The sequence below is a fragment of the Pseudophryne corroboree genome, chromosome 4, assembly GCF_028390025.1.
Source record: "Pseudophryne corroboree isolate aPseCor3 chromosome 4, aPseCor3.hap2, whole genome shotgun sequence".
Taxonomy (NCBI): domain Eukaryota; kingdom Metazoa; phylum Chordata; class Amphibia; order Anura; family Myobatrachidae; genus Pseudophryne; species Pseudophryne corroboree.
In genome coordinates this window covers 844,775,083-844,797,368 of record NC_086447.1, presented here as the reverse complement: position 1 = coordinate 844,797,368, position 22,286 = coordinate 844,775,083, and positions in this window count along the sequence as shown.

The window sequence follows — 22,286 nt, the reverse complement described above, 5'->3', positions numbered from 1 at the left end:
TATCCTTATGTCTATCCCATGCATGTTTAAAGTGCTCTACTGTCTTAGCCTCTACCACCTCTGATGGGAGGCTATTCCACTTGTCCACTACCCTTTCTGTGAAGTAATTTTTCGTCAAATTTCCCCTGAACCTCCCCCCCTCCAGTCTCAGTGCATGTCCTCATGTCCTGTTGCTTCTCTTTATTTGGAAAATGTTTCCCTCCTGGACTTTGTTAAAACCCTTGATATATTTGAAAGTTTCTATCATGTCCCTCCTTTCCCTTCTCTCCTCCATACTATACATATTGAGATTTCTTAGTCTTTCTGGGTATGTTTTGTCATGTAGGCCATGCACCATTTTAGTTGCCCTTCTTTGTACAGTTTCTAATGTATTAATATTGGAGATGAGTGGGTTCGGTTCGTCGAGATCCTAAACCTCCCCCCCCCCCTGAACTTCACCTATTTTACACGGTTCTGAGGCAGCCTCGGATCTTCCCGCCTTGCTTGATTAACCCGAACGCGCCCGAACGTCATCATCCCGCTGTCGGATTCTCGCGAGATTCGTATTCTATATAAAGAGCCGCGCGTCGCCGCCATTTTCACTCGTGCATTGGAGATTGAACAGAGAGGACGTGGCTGCGTTCTCTCCATGAAAAGCTCCGTAATCTGTGCTCAGTGTGCTGCAAATATCTGTGCTCAGTGTGCTGAAAATATCTGTGCTCAGTGTGCTGAAAATATCTACGTTCTCTGCCTGAAAACGCTCCATATCTGTGCTCAGTGTGCTGCAAATATTTGTGCTCAGTGTGCTGCATTGTGGGGACTGGGGACCAGCAGTATACATATAGTACAGTACAGTAGGCCATTGTTGTATCTTGCAGCTCTGTGTGAAGTATACTATCTCTGTGCTGCATTATTGTGAGCAGTATTTAGTAGGACAGTGCAACATTTTGGTGACCAGCAGTATACATATAGTACAGTACAGTAGGCCACTGCTGTATCTTGCAGCTCTGTGTCAAGTATACTATCTCTGTGCTGCATTATTGTGAGCAGTATATAGTAGGACAGTGCAGCATTTTGGTGACCAGCAGTATACATATAGTACAGTACAGTAGGCCATTGCTGTATCTTGCAGCTCTGTGTCAAGTATACTATCTCTGTGCTGCATTATTGTGAGCAGTATATAGTAGGACAGTGCAGCATTTTGGTGACCAGCAGTATACATAAAGTACAGTACAGTAGGCCATTGCTGTATCTTGCAGCTCTGTGTCACTTCTAGTATCCTGATCAGTGGTCAATATCTGCTGCATTGTTGTGACCAGTATGTATACTGTACTGTGCGACGTGTGTTATACACCTGGTGATTTTATACATCCTGTAATCTGTACTGAGCGATGTGTAAGATACACCTGGTGATTATACACCCTGTATACTGTACTGAGCGATGTGTGAGATACACCTTGGGATTATACACCCTATATACTGTACTGTGTGATGTGTGAGATACACATGGGGATTATACACTCTATATACTGTACTGTGCAATGTGTGTGATACACCTGGTAATTAATTATACACCATGTATACTGTACTGTGCGACGTGTGTTATACACCTGGTGATACTGATTATACATCCTGTAATCTGTACTGAGCGATGTGTAAGATACACCTGGGGATTATACACCCTATATACTGTACTGTGTAATGTGTGAGATATATCTAGGGATTATACACCCTATATACTGTACTGAGCGATGTGTGAGATACACCTGGGGATTATACACCCTATATACTGTACTGAGCGATGTGTGAGATACACCTGGGGATTATACACCCTAATTTATTATTATCCTTTATTTATATGGCGCCACAAGGATTCCGCAGCGCCCAATTTCAGAGTACATAAATAATCAAACAGGAAAACAGCAATTTACAGTTGATGACAGTATAGGACAAGTACAGAGTAAATACACATAGTTACATCAGCAGATGACACTGGAATAAGTATCAGGTGGCAGAAGACTGCTGGATGTGGTACAGTTGAAGATTATTAAAGTAAGACAAAGGATATGCACATGAGGGAAGAGGGCCCTGCTCGTGAGATCTTACAATCTAAAGGGGAGGGGTAGACAGACATGGGTGACACAGATGGGGTACATAGAGAACGTGGAACAGAGGGTTAGGATGAGATTTGGCTGGGTTTGGTGAAGAAGTGGACCCCCAGAAGGCACAAGTCAAGACTTAACATTGCAACATTTTACTGGGCTATGCAGGAGAAAATTAAAAATAGGGGAAAATAAAAAATAAATAAAATAATTGATAACTTTTACCGCTTTCAAAAAGGTCAATGGAAGCTGAAATAATGGACAACTACCTCATGGAAGCCAGATACAGTATACCAAACAGTACTTAGCAGAGTTAGGAATGAGTGCTTATGAAATACAGTAACATTTTGTCATAATATTTCAGAAACTGCATGGCTGGTCTCTTGCACTCTTTTGCTCTAATACACCACCTGCTTTAGGATCTATATTCAAAAACATTATGTCTCCATAATCCCAAAAACGTCAGTCTTCTTGGAAAGTGGTTTGTTTCTTTGTAAGGGAAAGAGAACAAACGTTCTCAACAACGGTTTCTCAATTTCTTTTTCCTCTGGGAAGGGATTGTGGATTCGCAGGAATATCTGAGCATTTCTGTAATCAGAAAGCAGCGACTTTCTACAAATGTTTACGAATAATTCCAGTGATTTTGTCATTTTCTTCCAGTGATTTGGACCAATAATACCATTGATTAGAACGAATAATTCCAGTGATTTTGTCATTTTCTTCCAGTGATTTGGACCAATAATACCATTGATTAGAACGAATAATTCCAGTGATTTTGTCATTTTCTTCCAGTGATTTGGACCAATAATACCATTGATTAGAACGAATAATTCCAGTGATTTTGTCATTTTCTTCCAGTGATTTGGACCAATAATACCATTGATCAGAACGAATAATTCCAGTGATTTTGTCATTTTCTTCCAGTGATTTGGACCAATAATACCATTGATTAGAATGAATAATTCCTGTGATATTGAGTGTCGCTTAGGTAAACCGTCCAGCGACCACAGTGCACCTCTTTTTCTCTTTTCTTTGCATCATGTGCTGTTTGGGGCCAATTTTTTTAAGTGCCATCCTGTCTGACACTGCAGTGCCACTCCTAGATGGGCCAGGTGTTTGTGCCGCCCTCTTGGGTCGCTTTGCTTAGTCATCCAGCGACCTTGGTGCAAATTTTAGGACTAAAAATAGTATTGTGAGGTGTGAGGTATTCAGAATAGACTGGAAATGAGTGGAAATTGTGGTTATTGAGGTTAACAATACTATAGGATCAAAATTACCCGCAAATTCTATGATTTAAGCTGTTTTTGAGGGGGTTTTGAAAAAAACACCCGAATCCAAAACACACCCGACAAAAAATGTTCAGGGAGGTTTTGCCAAAACGCGTCCGAATCCAAAACACGGCCGCGGAACCGAATCCAAAACCAAAACCCGAAAAATTTCCGGTGCACATCTCTAATTAATATCCTTTTGAAGATGTGGCCTCCAGAATTGAACACCTGATTAATAAACTGCCCTTCTGTTAAAGTGAGAGTATCTAAACCACAATTTTGGAGGATTAAACTATAGTTATATTAAGTTGTCCTAGATAATGCCTCTTCGACAGAGGCAACTATCACAGATAATAGCATTCTCTCCTTGTACCCTGTCTGCAAAGACAGTTACAGCAGTTCTGGATATTTAGGGGTCTATTTACTAAGCCTTGGATGGAATAAAGTGGCCGGAGATAAAGTATTGGCCAATCAGCTCCTAACTGTTATTTTTCAAACACAGCTTGTGACATGGCAGGAGGTGATTGGTTGGTGCTTTATCTCAGTCCACTTTATCTCCATCCAGGGCTTAGTAAATAGACCCCTTTTTGTATTATTATTGTTCCTTAGTTTCTTTTAAACCAGGGTTGGGGAACCTTTTTTCTACCAAGAGCCATTTGGATGTTTATAAAATCCTTCGGGGGCCATACAAAAATTGTCAACTTAAAAATTAGACTGCCCCCAGTAGTTATGCCCCAGTAGTAGTTATGCCCCAGTAGATATGCCGTCTGTATATATTATTATTATTATTATTATTACATTTTATTTATAAGGCGCTACATGTGTTTTGCAGCGCCGTACAAAGGACAGTACAGGGAGACAAAACATAGCATTACAGTAAATAAATAACAGAAATAGAGTACAGGTAAAATAGAGCACCACACGTTCTCAAGACATAATACGGCTAAGATGTAAGTATTGAGGGAGTGATCATCGTACTACTAGAGGCTGGTGGTCATAGATGGAGATGAGCCTTTACTAGCAGGATAAAGATGGTCGTTGAGTAGGGGAGAGCTGCGAGTGAAATGTGTCGAGACGAGGGCTTAGATAACAAGAGGAAAGAAGGCCCTGCTCTGAAGAGCTAACAATCTAGTGGGGAGGGACGACAGACAGATGACAAGAGGTGCAGGCAAGTGGGAGGTAGCGTGATGGCAGTATGCAAGCAAAGCTGAGATGTTCATGGCATGAGGCAGGGGGGTGGAGGCGCGGCTTAGCGGTACTGTATGCGCATGCCTAAGGCGCGTGCATAAAAAATTAGTGCCCCCAATAGTGCAGTGCCTGATACACATTAGCCCCCAGTAGTGCACTGCCAGATACACCATGCCGCCACAGTGCCAGATACACATTGCCCCAGTGCCAGATACACATTGCCCCACAGTGCCAGATACACATTGCCCCACTGTGCCATATACACATTGCCCCACTGTGCCAGATATACATTGCCCCACTGTGTCAGATATACATTGCCCCACTGTGCCAGATATACAATGCCCCACTGTGCCAAATATACAATGCCCCACTGTGCCAGATATACATTGCCCCACTGTGCCATATACACATTGCCCCACTGTGCCAGATATGCATTGTCCCACTGTGCCAGATACACAATGCCACACTGTGCCAGATACACAATGCCCCACTATGCCTGATATACATTGCCCAACAATGCCAGATATACATTGCTCCACTGTGCCAGATATACATTGCCCCACTGTGCCAGATACACAATGCCACACTGTGCCAGATATACATTGCCCCACTGTGTCAGATATACATTACCCCACTGTGCCAGATATACAATGCCCCCCTGTGCCAGATATACAATGCCCCACTGTGCCAGATATACATTGCCTCACTGTGCCAGATATACATTGCCCCACTATGCCAGATAAACATTGCCCCAGAGTGCCTCCCCTGCTGCTCACCACTGTAGTTACTGCTATGTTAGGGGAGGAGAGCGCAGCGCCTCTCCTGCCCCTCAATGCTTAGTGAAGTTCGGTCTCCGGTGGTCGGTATCTCAAATGAGGCGTTGGTTTATTAGCCAATCAGAGCTCGCGGACCGGCAGCCAATCAGAAGCCGGGGCTGCTGGTCCGTAGCTCTGATTGGCTAACAAACCAGACTGGAGTCCGGACATCACTGAGCATATTGAGGGGCAGGAGAGGTGCTGCGCTCTCCTCCCCTCACATAGCTGCAGCACTGGCCGCCGAGTCGGATAAAGAGGCTGTGCGGGCCTGATCCGGCCCATGGGACATATATTCACCAACCCTGTTTTAAACAGTCAGACATCATTACATTGGTGTCAGGCAGATATTGAAACATTCTTTACACTGTTGTCATATGATAGACAGCCAAGCTACAGCAAGTCTCATTAGAATCCTACAGTTGCCGCTAGGCAATGCTCTTTGGAATGTTGGAGAATGTGGCATTTATGTTAGAAGTGGAAAAAAATTACCAAAGGAAAAAATGTAGTCCCCTAGCATTAAGATGTTGTAGGCAGTACTCCTACCATCAGAGTCGGATTGGCCACAGGGCTTACAGGGAAGATTCCCGGTGGGCCGACGCACCCGCGGGGCCTGTTTTGTTTGAGGACATGTGGTCCTATTTATAGACATAATGAATAAGATGCAAAATAATTTGCATATATGAAAATTACTTTGCCACCTAGCCCGTGATTGCAGATGATCTAGTGTATGCTCTGTCTGCCTGCTTGGCTGACATATAAGATTGAGTGAATAGTGATTGGGATATGGTTGGTGTAATAAGCAAGAAAATATATCTTTCTAAAGAATGATATAGTTTCCTAAATTCTAAAGGTGTATCATATAATGTGCTCATAATATTTAATTTTATTTACTTTTAACTTCCTCCTTGATGCTAGACATGCCCACTATCTGGAAAGTTTTGGGGGGAGGGTGCTGCTGCCATGGCCCATGGCTAGACCTTACACCTCTGGTGCTGCCCATGTGGGGCCACTAGTACAAATTTTTCCAGGGCCGCTTTTTGTTCCCAATCCGCCCCTGCCTACCATAGAATAAACTGTCTATAACTGACTAACAGATGAGCAATGTATAATTTCTCCTGAGATGGATTGCTTGAGTACAAACAAAAGATCTAAACTTTAATTATAAATCAGCATTTAAAAAATAGCAAAAGCAGAAGTCTTAGTGTACATGAACTCTGATAGAGTGTTTACCGCGTGTGTTTCATGTGATGTTTGGGGTTCTGCAGCTGTACATGGGTGTTGTTGCTGTCCTGGCTGTCACTGTGTCAGGGCCGTTTCTAGACAATTTGGCTCCCAGTGCGAGATTTCAAAATGCCCCCCCCCCCCCCCCCCCCATTGCTATAAAAATAAAATTGCGTGCCCCCCCCCATATAGCCAGAAAAAAAGCATGCGCGCGCCGAAGGCGCGCGCGCTCCCGACAAGGCTGTGTGGCCTGATTAAAATGGGCGTGGTCTCATTACAGTGGGCGTGGCCTCGTCTGATATCACACCCACCACAGGGGGGAAAAATAAAAATAAAAAAGTCCCCTTTTTACACATTACAACAGGCAAGTGTCCCCATATTACACAGCGCGGCAGGCAGGTGTCCCCATTTACAAAGTGTGGCAGGCAGGTGTCCCCATTTTACAAAGTGTGGCAGGCAGGTGTACCCATTTAACAAAGTGCGGCAGGCAGGTGTCCCCATTTACAAAGTGCGGCAGGCAGGTGTCCCCATTTACAAAGTGCGGCAGGCAGGTGTACCCATTTAACAAAGTGCGGCAGGCAGGTGTACCCATTTAACAAAGTGCGGCAGGCAGGTGTCCCCATTTAACAAAGTGCGGCAGGCAGGTGTCCCCATTTAACAAAGTGCGGCAGGCAGGTGTCCCCATTTTACACAGTACGCAGGCAGGTGTCCCCATTTTACACAGTGCGGCAGGTGCCCCCATTTTACACAGTGCGGCAGGTGCCCCAATTTTACACAGTGCGGCAGGTATCCCCATTTTACGCAGTGCGGCAGGTGCCCCCATTTTACACAGTGCGGCAGGTGCCCCCATTTTACACAGTGCGGCAGGTATCCCCATTTTACACAGTGCGGCAGGTATTCCCATTTTACACAGTGCGGCAGGTGCCCCCATTTTCAGTGCGGCAGGTGCCCCCATTTTACACAGTGCGGCAGGTATCCCATTTTACACAGTGCGGCAGGTGTCCCCATTTTACACAGTGCGGCAGGTGTCCCCATTTTACACAGTGCGGCAGGTATCCCCATTTTACACAGTGCGGCAGGTATCCCCATTTTACACAGTGCGGCAGGTGTCAAGTGGGGGGTAGGGGTAGGGGTAGGGGGGGGGAGGGAGAGAGAGAGAGAGAGAGAGAGAGAGAGAGTGAGTACTTACAACTTGCCGCTCTTCGGGTCCCGCGCGCCGGCCGCCTCCTCCGTCGATGGTTATCTCCAGTCCTCTCCTCCCTCTCTCTTCCACCCGAGCGCTCCTGCTCGGGGGGCGGGGCTTCGCGGAATGACGCGTTTGCGTCGTGACGTCACGACGCAAACGCGTCATTCCGCGAAGCCCCGCCCCCCGAGCAGGAGCGCTCGGGGGGAGAGAGAGGGAGGAGAGGAGTAGTCACAAAGTGCCGCGGCGGGCGCCCCGTGCGGTTGCACGGCTCGCCCGCCGCTAGAAACGGCACTGCACTGTGTTGTACAGGGGGCAGGGGCACTGTCCTCCTGTATGCAGTGAAAATACAGGGGTGCTGGCCCTGTCTTGTATGCTGTAAAAATTCTGGGGTGCAGTGAAAATAAATGTACACTGGCCCTGTCTTGTATGCTGTAAAAATTCTGGGGTGCAGTGAAACTAAATGTACACTGGCCCTGTCTTGTATGCTGTAAAATTAGAGGGGTGCTGTTGTTAAAATAAAAGTACACTGGTCCTGTGTGCTGTAAAAATGCAGGGGTGCTGTTGTTAAACTAAAAGTACATTGGTCCTGTATGCTGTAAAATTACAGGGGTGTTGTGAAAATATAGGGGTGCTGACACTGTCCGTGGTTGCGATGTCTAGGCTTAACCTTCACAACACTGTATGGGAAGAGGAGGCTCCTACCACCATTTGCACACCCTCTACAAGTGCTGGGATGAGCACTGCCAGTCCAGTTGCTGATATTGAGATTGAGGATGTCACTGTAGAAGTACATCAGGATGAGGAAGATATTGGTGTATCTGATGTTGAAAAGGAAATTGATGATGAAGATTCTGTTGGTGATGTAGGCCCTCATTCCGAGTTGTTCGCTCGGTAATTTTCTTCGCATCGCAGCGATTTTCCGCTAATTGCGCATGCGCAATGTTCGCACTGCGACTGCGCCAAGTAAATTTGCTATGCAGTTAGGTATTTTACTCACGGCATTACGAGGTTTTTTCTTCGTTCTGGTGATCGTAATGTGATTGACAGGAAGTGGGTGTTTCTGGGCGGAAACTGGCCGTTTTATGGGTGTGTGTGAAAAAACGTTGCCGTTTCTGGGAAAAACGCGGGAGTGTCTGAAGAAACGGGGGAGGGTCTGGGCGAACGCTGGGAGTGTTTGTGACGTCAAACCAGGAACGAAACTTACTGAACTGATCACAGTTGCCGAGTAAGTCTGGAGCTACTCAGAAACTGCTAAAAAGTGTCTATTCGCAATTCTGCTAATCTTTCGTTCGCAATTTTACTATGCTAAGATTCACTCCCAGTAGGCGGCGGCTTAGCGTGTGCAAAGCTGCTAAAAGCAGCTTGCGAGCGAACAACTCGGAATGACCACCGTGGTTTGTTTGAATAAGGCACCAGTGGAGACAGTTGTTGTCCATTGGATGAAAAAGCCCATAGTCATGCCTAGGCAAAATACCAAAAAAAACACCTCTTCAGTATGGAATTATTTCTCCACAAATCCGGACAACAGGTGTCAAGTCATGTGTTGCCTTTGTCAATCAATTATAAGTAGGGGTAAGGATGTTAACCATCTAGGAACATCCTCCCTTATACGCCACCTGCAGTGCATTCATCATAAGCCATTGTCAAGTTCAGAAACTTTGGGTAATAGCGTAAGCAGTCCACTGACACCTAAATTATGTGAATTATTTGAATATTATTTCTGTGAGGATGAGGATGTAAACACTGAAGGGAGGGTCTGAGGATGAGGACGACATCTTGCTTCTGTAGAGCCAGTTTGTGCAAGGAGAGATTAATTGCTTCTTTTTTGGTGGGGGCCCAAACAAACCAATCATTTTCAGTCATGTGGCAGACCCTGTCGCTGAAATGATTGGTTTGTTAAAGTGTGCATGCCCTGTTTATACAACATAAGGGTGGGTGGGAAGGCCCAAGGACAATTCCATCTTGCACCTCTTTTCTTTGCCACATCATTCCAGGGATTCTGCCCTATATGGGGTGCTGCCCCTCTGCCCTATCAGTCCAGGGGTGCTGCCCCACTGCCGTTTAAGGGGTGCTGTTGCCTTTCTGCTGTGCTATGTAATTGTCCAGGGGTGCTGCCTATGCTGTATAAATCCAGGGGTACTGCCGTATAATTCCAGGGGTGCTGCTATACTTGATCCTAGGTTTAAATTAAAGCCTAGAGCAGATATGAAACAAGCTTCAACATCAGCTATGTCACGAACCAGTCTCTCACCTTTGCGGGTTCTGGGGTTCATCCGTTGCCAGTGCGGTTGCTCGCGGTGCTGTGCGCCCGTGTGGGGACACGGAGTGATCAATGGCACAGGTAATGCAGAGTCTGGGAACTGTGAGTGCGGGGACCAAATGGCCTAAGGCACTGCGGTGTGTCTGCTGTATAGGAGGTGGCCATGTTGGAGACCAAATAGCTAATACTGAGCACTTGTGAAAACACCTGTGGGCAGGTGTAAGCCAATCCCGTGCTTGTGCTGCCTTTAAGTAGGCTGGGATTATGTTACTCTGGGCCAGTGCTTTGTTGTATCAAAGCTGTGCTCTAGCTCTGAGCTCTCTCCGTGCATTCCTGTGTGATTCCCGTGGTCCAGATATCGCCTCCGTTCCCAGAGGTCCGTCTGCAGCCTTCACTGCTGAAAGATCCACCGGCTCTCCGCTGTGCTGTCAGTTAATTGCACTCCTATTGGAAATAGTTGGATTCCCAGTGTCCTGCATGAGGTTACCTTGTCAGTCTGCCTATCATTCAAAGTCTGGAGGATTCTGTTTCTCTCAGCTGTTCGTTTGTTCAACTCTGCATTTAACCCATTCATCACCTTGTCTTCTACTACAGTTTCACAGTGATCTCCGGAACCCGCAAGTAACCCAATTCAGTACTTTTTATTTGCTATGTTGTCATTACAAGGATAATTCATCACAGTTTCTCAGTTAACCCTCAAAACTCCATTGCAAATTCTTACAGTTAATTCACCATGTCTGCATTAACCAGTTAAACACAATCTGCAGTTCAGCATCAAAGCTTGTTTATATTTGGACAATTCAACATTTATTCTTCAGCTTGTTTTTGCATATGTTTCCATGAACATTTCTTTTATTTATTTTTGAGTTTTCTCTTGCATATTATTTCTGCCATTCTTGCAATATTTCAGTATAATGATGATTAACAACTAGTCATTTAACTCCTTACTGAATTGTTATTTAATAAATATATGAAGCGGAACTTTCTTCGTCCTCCCTGCTTTCTTCATACCCCAGCACCTACACCTGTGGTTGGTTCCGGGTTAACGGATTCACAAAAACACCCGGGCCTGACAGTAAGCACTGGCCACATGGATCCGTCAAGTGACCAATTCGCAGGAGGCGGTGCTACGTCAGATATCCTTTCCCGTCTGGAAAACCAGGAGTCTATACAGACACAAATAGTGCAGTTTATGCAAACTATGGCAGACCGTTTAGAGACTCTTCATACAGCTATTAAAACGTCTCAAGTTCAGATTCCAACTCCGGTTGTCCCAGTTACCACTACAGCTTCTCCTGTGATGCTGCCTACGTCCCGCTTGCAGTTACCCTCTCCAAGTAAGTTTGACGGGACTCCAAAACTTTGCAGAGGATTCCTGAATCAATGCGAGATCCAGTTCGAACTGATGTCCGCCAGTTTCCCATCAGCTCGTTCTAAGGTCGCATATATTATTGCCCTCCTCTCTGGTCAGGCTCTGGAGTGGGCATCACCATTATGGGAGAGAGGTGATCCTATCCTCTCTAATTACAAAGAGTTTGTATCTTCCTTCCGGAGAATCTTTGACGAACCAGGCAGGACCACCTCAGCATCCTTGGAGATTCTCCGTCTACGTCAAGGTTTACGTCCTGTCAGTCAATATATTATTCAGTTTCGCACGTTGTCTTCAGAGTTAAACTGGAATGAGGAGGCCCTGATCGCCGCATTTTGGAATGGACTTTCAGAGAGAATCAAGGATGATTTAACTATCCGGGACGTGCCAACTAAACTGGATGAATTGATTTCTCTCTGTAACAAACTTGACCTACGCTACAGGGAGCGATGTTTAGAGAAATCCAGGGCAGAGCGATCTAGTCCACGTTATCATCCTAGGCCTCGACAAGACTCTTCTTCACAGTCTCCGGTAACGACAGAAGAACCTATGCAGATTGGGCGCTCTCGCCTCACAGAAGAGGAACGACTTCGTCGTCGACAGGGTAACCTCTGCATGTACTGTGGGTCCTCCGAACACTTAGTTAAATTCTGCAAACTCCGACCGGGAAACTCTCGCTCCTAGCTTATTCAAGAGAGGTTAAGCTAGGAGTTACTCTAGAATCACGTTCTGGGAAAGAGCCGACCTTGTCTATTCAATTAGAAGTTCCAAGTTCTACAGTGAAAGTTTCAGCTCTCCTAGATTCCGGGGCAGCCGAGAACTTCATCTCCTCAGCCTTTGTCATGCGGTCTAAAGTTCAAACCATGCCTCTGGAAGCAGCAGTTGCCGTTACAGCAGTGGATGGAAGTCGAATTCCAGATGGTATAATTACTCATCGAACCGTATGTCTCAAGATGAAAGTTGGTGTGCTCCATTCCGAATATCTCTCCTTCTACGTGATTCCCAAAGCCTCTCAAGATGTGATACTTGGTTTACCTTGGCTGCAGAAACATAATCCTCAACTCAATTGGCAAACCATGGAAGTCCTTTCGTGGGGTAAATCTTGTACCAAGGACTGTTTAGCCTCTATTGTACCTCTCCGGTCAATTAGCCTTCCCGACCTACCTCCGGTGTATCAATCTTTTGCAGATGTTTTCAGTAAACAAGCAGCAGACTCTCTACCTCCTCACCGCGAATGGGACTGCCCAATCGTCCTGGTTCCAGGCAAAACCCCTCCTAGGGGACGAATTTATCCGCTATCCATCCCAGAGACGCAAGCTATGTCTGACTATATACAGGAAAATCTAATCAAAGGATTTATCAGACCATCTTCTTCACCTGCAGGAGCCGGATTCTTTTTCGTTAAGAAGAAGGACGGTGGGTTACGACCATGCATAGATTACCGTGGACTCAATGAGATCACTGTGAAAAACAAGTATCCATTACCCTTAATTCCAGAATTATTTGACCGGGTAAAGGGAGCTACTGTGTTTACAAAACTGGATCTCCGAGGGGCCTACAATTTAATCCGCATCCGTGCAGGGGACGAGTGGAAGACTGCTTTTAATACCCGGGATGGGCATTACGAATACCTCGTAATGCCCTTTGGTCTTTGTAATGCACCTGCAGTTTTTCAAAGCTATGTGAATGAACTTTTTCGTGATCTTCTCTACAAGTGTCTAGTAGTGTACCTGGATGATATCCTAATATTCTCTAAGGATCTAAAGTCTCACCGTCACCAAGTTAAAGAGGTACTGACACGTCTGAGGAAAAATCAACTTTATTGTAAGTTAGAGAAGTGCACTTTTGAAGTATCTTCCATACCGTTCCTTGGTTACATCATTTCGGGATCAGAGCTATGTATGGATCCAGGTAAGGTACAAGCTATCCGAGATTGGTCCACTCCTTCAACTCTCAAGGGGATTCAGCGATTTCTTGGCTTTGCGAATTTCTATAGGAGATTCATCAAGAATTATTCTACGTTAGCTGCTCCCATCACAGCCTTAACTCGCAAGGGAGCAAATCCTATGAACTGGTCTTCTGAAGCAATCAAAGCCTTCTCTGATTTAAAGCAAGCCTTTGTGTCAGCCCCCATTCTTCGACAGCCTGATTTGAATCGTCCCTTTCTACTAGAGGTGGATGCATCTACAGAAGCAGTAGGAGCTGTGTTGTCACAAGTCTTTGAAGATAAAAAGGTCCATCCCTGTGGATATTTCTCCCGTAAGTTCCTCCCGGCAGAACGTAATTATGCAATCGGTGAGCAAGAGTTACTTGCCATCAAGTTGGCATTTGAGGAGTGGAGATACCTTCTAGAAGGAGCACTACATCGCATTACAGTTTATACTGATCATAAGAATCTTCTGTATCTGCAGTCAGCTCAGTGTTTGAATCCACGACAAGCTCGATGGGCGCTTTTCTTCTCACGATTTGATTTCAAACTCACCTATCGTCCAGGGTCTCAGAACAAAAAGGCAGATGCCCTTTCCCGGTCCTTTGCTTCTTCTGAATTAAATGATGCTACCACGAATCAAGCCATTGTGAATCCTACGTCCTTTTTAATGACTCGAACCTCTCCAGTTCCTCCGCTTGGTAAGACCTTTGTCGCCACAAGTCTTCGAAAACGGCTGCTTACCTGGGCTCACTCCTCTTCCTTCATGGGTCATCCTGGGGTTCTAAAGACTCTCAAATTTATTCAACAGTCTTATTGGTGGCCACGTCTCAAAGCCGATGTCCAAGAGTTTATAGCAGCATGTCCTAAATGTGCCCAACATAAGAGTCCAAGAAGTTCTCCACCAGGTCTATTACATCCACTATCCATACCCAAACAACCATGGACTCATATCTCAATGGATTTCGTGACCGATCTACCTCCATCAAAAGGGCGAAATACCATTTGGGTGATAGTGGATCGATTTTCGAAAATGGCACATTTCATTCCATTAACTGGGTTACCATCAGCCCCTTTACTAGCCAGATTGTTCATCTCTGAAATCTTCAAGTTGCATGGCCTTCCTCGAGAAATTATCTCTGATCGGGGAACACAGTTTGTGGCCAAGTTTTGGAGGTCGCTTTGTTCATCTTTAAATGTCAAGTTGAACTTTTCTTCTGCATATCATCCTCAGACAGATGGACAAACTGAGAGAGTCACCAAGACCTTGAAACATTTCTCCGGCTATATATATCGTCCTCACAGGATGACTGGGTTGACTACCTTCCATTGGCAGAATTTGCTCATAATAATCTCTTCCATTCATCTTCAGAATCTACGCCCTTTTATTTTAACTTCGGTTTTCATCCTCGTGTGCCAGAGTTTCATCCATTGCCAGCCCTAGAGGTTCCAGCGGCAGATCAAGAGCTTCAACGTCTATCTAGCATCTGGAGTTGTGTACGTAAGTCCTTGGTTAAAACTTCCGCTCGTTATAAATCTTTTGCAGATAGAAAACGTAAAGCTGTACCGAATTACAAAGTGGGAGACCAAGTTTGGATTTCTACGCGCAATCTCAAGTTCAAAGTTCCTTCTAAGAAATTTGCTCCAAGGTTTATTGGTCCATTTCCCATTGTAAAGGTACTCAACCCTGTGTCATACAAAGTCAAGTTGCCACCGTCTTTGAGAATTCCTAACGCCTTTCATACATCTTTACTGAAGCCTTTGATTCTCAATAAGTTCCGTACTACCCAGTCCAAACCTCCTAAAGTTCACTTTTTGCAGAATGAGGAATTTGAAGTTAAAGAGATTGTGGACTCACGTTCCCGATATGGACGTTTACAGTTTCTGGTCGACTGGAAGGGTTACGGTCCGGAGGAGAGATCCTGGGTTTTCTCTGAAGATGTTCATGCTCCAAGACTGGTACAGAAATACTTCTCCAAAAATCCTGACAAAGTTCAAAGGTGTTCGGAGACCACCCGTAGAAGAGGGGGTACTGTCACGAACCAGTCTCTCACCTTTGCGGGTTCTGGGGTTCATCTGTTGCCAGTGCGGTTGCTCGCGGTGCTGTGCGCCCGTGTGGGGACACGGCGTGATCAATGGCACAGGTAATGCAGAGTCTGGGAACTGTGAGTGCGGGGACCAAATGGCCTAAGGCACTGCGGTGTGTCTGCTGTATAGGAGGTGGCCATGTTGGAGACCAAATAGCTAATACTGAGCACTTGTGAAAACACCTGTGGGCAGGTGTAAGCCAATCCCGTGCTTGTGCTGCCTTTAAGTAGGCTGGGATTATGTTACTCTGGGCCAGTGCTTTGTTGTATCAAAGCTGTGCTCTAGCTCTGAGCTCTCTCCGTGCATTCCTGTGTGATTCCCGTGGTCCAGATATCGCCTCCGTTCCCAGAGGTCCGTCTGCAGCCTTCACTGCTGAAAGATCCACCGGCTCTCCGCTGTGCTGTCAGTTAATTGCACTCCTATTGGAAATAGTTGGATTCCCAGTGTCCTGCATGAGGTTACCTTGTCAGTCTGCCTATCATTCAAAGTCTGGAGGATTCTGTTTCTCTCAGCTGTTCGTTTGTTCAACTCTGCATTTAACCCATTCATCACCTTGTCTTCTACTACAGTTTCACAGTGATCTCCGGAACCCGCAAGTAACCCAATTCAGTACTTTTTATTTGCTATGTTGTCATTACAAGGATAATTCATCACAGTTTCTCAGTTAACCCTCAAAACTCCATTGCAAATTCTTACAGTTAATTCACCATGTCTGCATTAACCAGTTAAACACAATCTGCAGTTCAGCATCAAAGCTTGTTTATATTTGGACAATTCAACATTTATTCTTCAGCTTGTTTTTGCATATGTTTCCATGAACATTTCTTTTATTTATTTTTGAGTTTTCTCTTGCATATTATTTCTGCCATTCTTGCAATATTTCAGTATAATGATGATTAACAACTAGTCATTTAACTCCTTACTGAATTGTTATTTAATAAATATATGAAGCGAAACTTTCTTCGTCCTCCCTGCTTTCTTCATACCCCAGCACCTACACCTGTGGTTGGTTCCGGGTTAACGGATTCACAAAAACACCCGGGCCTGACAAGCTACAGATTTGTGAAAACATAGCTGCAAACGTGGAAATGGATATTGCAATTTTGATAAAGTGTTTTCCAATGAGACCACATTTGTGGCCAAAATCAGTCAATCTCATAAGAGACAGAATCATAATCCAGCCCAACTGCCAGAGAGGTCAAAGAGAGATTTTCTGCTGGAGCATTAGAAAGAGGTTCTTCTCAATTATTTCATGTTAGGGACTCCTTTAAATGAATGGTTCCAATTAGTCAACCTTAATTTTGATTTATTATTAATGTTCCACATTTTGGGATTATTTCCTAAGGGCTACGTAGGGTTATCGCAAGACCATGCGGTGTCAGAAGGACAGAGTTTCAGTGAACTTGCATTGCATCACCTTTCCATTGCACTGCAGCACTAGATGGGCCAGGAGCTCCTGTAAGGCACAAACAGTTACTGAATAAGGCCCAGTATGGAGTCTCATGGTGGCTTACAGCCAGGAATATGTCTGGCTTGCCAGGCTGAGGCATGCTGTGGGCACAGAGGTTAGCATTGCTTCCTCCCACAGTCCTACTTATAGCAGTAAATTATTTTCGACTGTAGAGTGGTAAGCTCCACTAGGGCAGGGGCTCAATAACAAAAAATTCACTGCACAGTCCTGCTTAGTACTGTATCAAACCAACCCAAACTCAACTTGTCCCATCCGAGGATGCTGTGGGGGCTCAGGTGGGGCTGCTAAAACATCTAATGTGCTGCTTTATTTAAAAATTAAATATGAAAAATATAAACAAGACACACAGGTATGCTCACATGCGTGTAACTGGGACACACAGGTATGCTCACATGCGTGTAACTGGGACACACAGGTATGCTCACATGCGTGTAACTGGGAGCTGTGAAAAAAAAATATGGCATCTGCCACAAAATATTAAAAATGCAATAAAAAAATGGAAAAAACAGAAACCCACGAGATTTTCACAAAATAAGGCTCAAATTTATCAAGCATTGGAGAATGATAAATAGCATGGCGATAAAGTACCAACCAATCAGCTCCCAACTGTCATTTTTCAAACACCGCCTATAACATGTCAGTTAGGAGCTGATTGGCTGGTACTTTATCACCGTGCTATTTATCACTCTCCAAGGCTCAATAAATGGGGGCCTTTGTCTCCAGACTCTGTGGAGGGGAAAATATCCAATCCTGATCCTGTGGTATACACCAGTTTATTTGCATCCCAGCATTAAATCCGAGATTATCTTAATCCCTGAAAATGAAGAAGGGGGTACAAATTCGGAAGCTTTGGCCCATAGTTTTTCAGTTTGCCCAGTAATGTGGTAATTATATATTTGCTTGGTTGAAGATCTTTCCTTTCCACACCAATATAGGAGTGGAGGTGAAAGCCTGTGTGTTGTTCCTGATTGCGTGTGCCTCTCTAATTTTTAATCACCTTCATGACACTGTCCTCTTCCTATTGCCTCTTCTCATAATGTGAAAAGTCATCAAAGAAGGTATGTTTGTAGCTAGCTATGATATGGAGAACTGGGCGAGCTTTTTCCAGGGGGACCACCTGTCGCTGAAATGGTGGGTTTATTAAACTGTGCATGTCCTGTTTAAACAACATAAGGGGGGTGAATGGGAGGTCCTAAGCACATATCCATCGGGGTGGGTGGGAGGTCCCAAGGACAATTCCATCTTGCGCCTTTTTTTTCTTTGCATTATGTGCTCTTTGGGGCCTATTTTTTAAAACTGCCATCCTGTCTGCCACTGCAGTGCCACTCCTAGATGGGCCAGGTGTTTGTGCCGTACACTTGTGTCGCTTAGCTTAGTCATCCAGCTACCTCTGTGCAACCTTTTGGACTAAAAACAATATTGTGAGGTGTGAGGTGTTCAGAATATATGTATATACAAATAGGAAGAAAAGAGCTGGTATGTGGTAAAGATATAAAGATGTTTTATTTCTTCAAAAGGACATATTGTCCACAAATTGTACTCAATAAACAATAGCATCAGCTGGCCAGCCACATAAATACAGATATATCTTCATACATCGTTGCTGCGTACCGCGTAGCGGGCGCCATGCAACTCGCGCTAGCTCCTTGCGCTATAACTCCCGTTATAAGTTGCGTTGTAAATGTGACGTCACGTTATAATTGTAACGCGCATTCTACTTTCTGTCCACCAGATGTCACTTTTCCTAAACTCTACAGCGCATGCCTCAAATAGCCAACCTAGCGCTGCCTGCTGATTGGCTGACATTTATTGTGACAATAAAGAACAATTAATCACTTCCTTTTATAAGAAAAAATCCCTTTCCACAAAATACAATGTTACGCTGCCGCCATGTTCACTCAAATCATTTTGTCGTTACGTTGTATACAAAATCCCGGATAGCATATCACATACAGTATACACCAGGTGTGCTCACGCTTACCACGGTTGGCTGTGGCATAATGAATACAGTGTCCGCCCACAATGCGTAAACTCCCGCATTCGAAACCCAGCGAGGCGCGCAATTATTATTATTATTATTTTTTATGTATTTATTTATTATTGTTTCATACAAAAAAGTTATTTGGTGTGTCGCTTCTTCCCTTTAAATCTGAAAAACTAAAATTCTCTTCTACAGTATTCTCAACCGTCAACAGACCTATCCTCACTATCTACCTCCATGGCCGTTAATAGCGGCTCGAGCGGTCCGGCCGACCCTACTGGTAATAGTGCCATTACAAGTACCACAACGCCCTGGCACTGCTCCCCGCTCTGGCAGCATTGTAACCACCTTCATGCCCCCACCCATGTCTGCCAGCACCCCCGGGCACCCTCCTTCACCCCTGCTGCACACTTGCAACGCTGCCCCCCCAAGCACCCCGAGACCCGTCTAAACCAAGACGCTGCCACTATCCCCCCTAGTCACCCCGCTGCCTGTATACATTCAGATGCGTAGCTATACACCCCAGTTAAGAGCGGTCTGCTGCCTGTGTTCTATTTTTCACCATGGCACTACAAGTACCACAATGCCCTTGCACTGCTACCCGCTCTGGTTGCACTGTAACCCCCTTCATGCCCCCACCCATGTCTGCCAGCACCCCCGGGCACCCTCCTTCACCCCTGCTGCATGCCTGCAACGCTGCCCCCCCACCCGCTATCCAACCCGAGACCCGTCTAAACCTAGACGCCTCCACCATCCCCCCTAGTCACCCTGCTGCCTGTCTACATTTAGACACGTAGCTACAGTACACAACCCAGTTAAGAGCGGTCTGCCGCCGGTATTCTATTTTTCAGCGCTCTCGCTGTGCACGGCGGCAAGCCGTGCACCACTCTCTAAAGCGGCCTCACCTTTACAGTCTGTGCCACGACTCTGTGGTCCCTGTACGGCCAGCGTTTGACTGCTCCACAGTAATATGGTGACGCGTTTCCCCGCCTAAGTAATAGTCAACGGCTTCCTCAGACCAAGATCTCTAATGTCTCCTGTGTTCCCTTTTTAAAGGAAACAAGCTTTTTCCACATGTGTCATCAATTATGCATTCCACATCTTATAATATCCTCAGGTGTGCAGCAACCTATACTTGTAATCTCTTTAGTTTAGTAACAAATTAATCCACACTCTTTTTAATGCATCATTATAACAGAATGCATTATAGAGTTGGCAACATATATACATTTTCACAATTTATAATAATAAAAAGGAGAAATGGACATTACAAAGGAAACAAAGTAATACAGGTTGAGTATCCCATATCCAAATATTCCGAAATACGGAATATTCCGAATTACGGACTTTTTTGAGTGAGAGTGAGATAGTGAAACATTTGTTTTTTGATGGCTCAATGTACACAAACTTTGTTTAATACACAATGTTATGTATTAAATGACCTTCAGGCTGTGTGTATAAGGTGTATATGAAACATAAATGCATTCTGTGCTTAGATTTAGGTCCCATCGCCATGATATCTCATTATGGTATGCAATTATTCCAAAAAATGGAAAAATTCAATATCCAAAATACCTCTGGTCCCAAGCATTTTGGATAAGGGATGCTCAACCTGTAATAATCTGTCAGTTTTGACCAATATAAATATCGCAATGCTGATATCAATACATACATATATAGAAGTTATTATGTTACCCTCCACATAAGTATATACAGAGAAAAAGTTAGATATCAATAATTATGTTATAAATGTTAAAAAGGCTTGGTGTCCATGACACACACCATGGAGACCCCAAGCATATCACAGAGGACCCATAGATATATTTCACATGTGTCATCTAACCAAACAATTGGACATGTGGAAATACACATCTCCACATATATAACCAGTATACGGAATTAAACACTTCTATATAATAAAAAATATGTGAGAAGATTATATATGTGGAAATGAGTGGAAATTAATGTTATTGAGGTTAATAATACCGTAGGATCAAAATTACCCCCACATTCTGTGATTTTAGCTGTTTTTATATATTTTTTTCTTCAAAAAACATCCAGATCCAAAACCAAAACTCGAAAGAGTGGTTTTGGCAAAACCAATCCAGATCCAAAACACGAACAGAGATCCAGATCCAAAACCAAAATACAAAACCCAAAAAGTTTCTGCCTCACATCTCTACAAATCAAAATTTTAAGGTGACAGAATTGTTTTGGAAACATATAACAAGCTGTAGTATGGGTCATAAGCATACTATGGCCCTCATTCCGAGTTGTTCGCTCGCAAGCTGCTTTTAGGAGCTTTGCACACGCTAAGCCGCCGCCTACTGGGAGTGAATCTTAGCTTATCAAAATTGCGAACGAAAGATTAGCAGAATTGCGAATAGACACTTCTTAGCAGTTTCTGAGTAGCTCCAGACTTACTCAGCATCTGCGATCAGTTCAGTGCTTGTCGTTCCTGGTTTGACGTCACAAACACACCCAGCGTTCGCACAGACAGTCCTCCGTTTCTCCAGCCACTCCCGCGTTTTTCCCAGAAACGGTAGCGTTTTTTCGCACACACCCATAAAACGGCCAGTTTCCGCCCAGAAACACCCACTTCCTGTCAATCACATTACGATAACCAGAACGAAGAAAAAACCTCGTAATGCCGTGAGTAAAATACCTAACTGCATAGCAAATTTACTTGGCGCAGTCGCACTGCGGACATTGCGCATGCGCATTAGCGACTAATCGCTCCATTGCGAGATAAATATAACGAGCGAACAACTCGGAATGACCCCCTATGAGGGGTAAATTTACTAAAGTGATGTTGCCCATAGCAACCAATCAGATTAGATCATTTCTCTATTGCATCCTAAAAAATGAAATACAGAATCTGGTTGGTTTCTATGGGTAACATCACCACTTTTCATTTTAGATCCTTACGTAAATTTACCCCTTAGAGTTAAGATCAATACACTTCAGTATGAGAAGGTGACACAGAACAATGCTTCAGCCCACACATAGTGGAAAAATTGTGCTTGTTTGGGCAAAACAACGTCAAATGTGCCTTTGTGGGGGGACAGACATGCACTTGTGGGTAATGGAGGATAAGCAGAGATTCAGGCCCTAAGGTGGTGTGAATGCAAAATAGTATTACAGGTTTTTAGCTGTATGTGTTTTAGCGATAAATGACCCCAATGACACTAGCCTGTTGCATCTATAGGCATGCTATATAAAAATATTGCCCATTATAAGGAAATAGGAAACTATCTCATATGACATGCAGGGCCTGACGCAGAGGTGGACAAGATTAAAAGGTCAGGCGCAACCGCTCAATGTTCTAATTCTGTGCATGCATCCAGATGGTCAATGCTGGGGGATGCATATCAGAATTGCCTGGAAATCTCTGCAGTTTCAATAGGCATTCCTGGGCAGTGTCTGGGAAG